Here is a 2,935-nt window from a genome sequence, read left to right on the forward strand (position 1 = left end):
ATGGAGGGCAAGGAGTCTCCCTCACCTGGACCTCCCTGACCCATAGTGGGCAGAGCCATCCCATGGGACTGGTGAAAAATTGACGCAAAGTACCCATTTAGGAAAAAGTTTCTTTTTCCTGGGAGTTGGTTTTCAGTTGCCCGATTTGGTTTAGCAGGGGTCCAATGTTGCCCTTGTTTTTCCTCTGGCTCCCCACATACCTAAAAAAGGACTTTTTATTGTCCTTGATATTTGTAGCTAGCTGGAGTTCCATTGCCTTGGCTTTCCTGGTTTGCTCTCTGCAGGTCTGGACCAGAACAGAGTGTTCCTCCTTGGTGGCGGTTCCAGTCCTCCATCCTTTGTAGGTCTTCCTTTTAAGATGCAGGAAGTCCTTAAAAGTTCCTGGAGAGCCAAGGGGGCTGCTGTGCCCTTTTGCCACCTTTCCTCTGAGACGGGATGGACTTTGCTTGCGCATCCAGGATTGCTCCCTTAAGGAGCAACCACTCGTCCTGGACTCCCCTCTCCATTGGGTTGTGGTCTTTTAGGGCCTCTCTGACAAGCCTCCTTAGCTTGTCAAAGTCAGCTTTCCTGAAGTCGAGGACTTCTGTATTACTGACTGACTTGCCAGCTTTACGGCAGATGGTGAAGGTGATCAGCTCATGGTCACTGTCACTCAGCTTCTCTTCGATCATTAGGTCTCTGATTAGGTCATCCCCAGTTGCCAGTAAGAAGTCAAGCAGCACTTTACCTCTCGTCAGCCCATAGACTTCCTGTGTCAGATAGAGGTCATCCACACATGGGAGAAATATAATTGTAGGTGTCCATAACAAAGAAAAGTATTTCAGGTTTTCAAGAGTCTAACAGTTTAAAACTATACCATTTGGTTTTCATGGCACCAGAATTATTTTCAACAATTACTAGAGCAAACACTTGGAGACTAGAAAAATGTTGCTACCTAGATGACTTGCGGTATGTACAGATCTTTGCAGGTCCTGATCTATGATCATGTGGCTTGCTTTAATCAATGTGATCATAGATCAAGTCTGGCTTTGTGCACACATTCTCTGGTACCAGCAGCTGCACTGGCAACCCAGTCTAAGTAAATCAGGGTGGGGGAGGGGACAGGTGGGATGGAGGGGAGGCTAGTGGGTTTGCTGTGGGGGGTGGGGGGGTATGATTGTCCATCCAGGCTAGGGACAGAAGTTACACATAAACTGGTTTTAAGTCATCAGAAACTGGTTTAAACCTGTAACAGAACAGAAGTTCAGTGCACATAAACCAGTTTCAAAATGGCTGAAACTGGTTTAAGATAGGTCTGGTTGAATGTAGTATCAGACTTAACTGACTTGGGTCAAACTAGTTTATGAAACTTCTGCCCCAGACCTCTTCTTGGTTCAAATTAAATCAGAGTCCCCCAGCATGCTTTCCAGCCTGTGGCTGTGCTGTGCTGTCTGCTTCAACAGAGAAGGGTTTTGGGTATATGTGAAAAGAGGCAGGGACTGTCCCCCCACACCCAGCAAACCTTGGCTGGCGTCTGGGGCCAGGGAAGGGGGGTTTAACCCCCCTGAGTACAGAGCTGCCTTGCCCTTCTGAACTTACTGAAAGTTACTGCTGGCTGCAACAGCAGACTACAAACACCAGCGGCACCTGGAAGCAGGAAGAGGAAGTGATGAGCAACCCTGCAGAGTCCTGCTGGTGTGATGCTGGACTGCAAATCCTAGAGACCTCAGGGCAGCAGGAACAGGAAGTGCCAGAGAGCTGTGCTCTTGTGCCCCCTGGCTTCTGGCCTGAGCCACTGCAGGCATGTAGCTGCAATTCCTGAATCAAAGGTAAATGTGTGTTCAGTTGTTTCTCAGTTTAATCTTCAGTTTAGACTAACCTGCAAAGACTGAATTGATTCATTCTTGGGCTTTATGACTATCCCAGGGATCTAAAAATAACCCAACCAGGAGGAGATGGTCTGGGGCAGGTAGGAAAAGTTCAGCCCTGGAGTTGAGGCAGCTGTGTTTTTCCAGCTCTGGGGTTGCACTTCAAAAGTCTATAGATGTTTGTAAGGTTAGGCTAAACCCATCTTCAGTCTAACTTAGTTCACCTCCTCTGGCCATTTTTCATCTAAGGTCCCTAAACGTCTGTACAGAGATTGGCACTTAAATCAACTTAACCCTAGTTAGGTCAATCCAAGTGCAATGTCTGCATGTACCTTTAAAGATCAAGACATTAAGAACACCTAAGACATTTGGGACATTCATCTATAATGCTTGTAAAATTACACACTAGTACTTATTAATCTCTTAGTGTTCTTTTCTTCAGTGTAAAACATTCTCAAGAGTTTTCCTTGGTAATACATATATGAAGCCTCAGGTTGAACAGTTAATGCTATTGTGGATTTTCCTTTTCTGCAGATTGAGATTGGGTATCTGTTTTCAGGTGGTAGAGAAAATTTATGTCAAAATTTGCCATCTTAAAACTACCTTAATAAAGATTATGCACAAGCCTTTTCCAGAGAAGTTGCAATGGACTAAAGAATGTCAACTAGCTTTTGAAACCATAAAGGGAAAGATGAACTGTATGCCTATCCTGAAGGGCCTTGATTTTTCAAAGCCATTCATTGTGCAAGTGCATGTCTCCAAAGTAGCCTTGGAAGAGATTTGTATACCAGAATACAGCAGCAGTGACTTTTGTGTTTCTGATAGAAATAGGAAATGAATGGCTTGAGAAACAAGAATTGCATCTGTAGATACAAAGTGGGTCTTGACCTCTTGTAAATACCATCTGCTGTGCTAAGAATTTCTGGTAAAGTCAGATCATTAGTGATATGGATGTATACATTAATTAAAATCCAAGATTATTAGTACAACACAGGTAAATTTCTTATCTGTATGATGGTACCCTTGGTGATGTTTGAGTCTTGAAGTGGGAGCGAGTGCACTTAGTGCCAAGAGAGCAAAAAAATATA

This window comes from Crocodylus porosus, unplaced genomic scaffold, assembly GCF_001723895.1.
Source record: "Crocodylus porosus isolate Cpor-Errol unplaced genomic scaffold, CroPor_comp1, whole genome shotgun sequence".
Classification (NCBI taxonomy): domain Eukaryota; kingdom Metazoa; phylum Chordata; order Crocodylia; family Crocodylidae; genus Crocodylus; species Crocodylus porosus.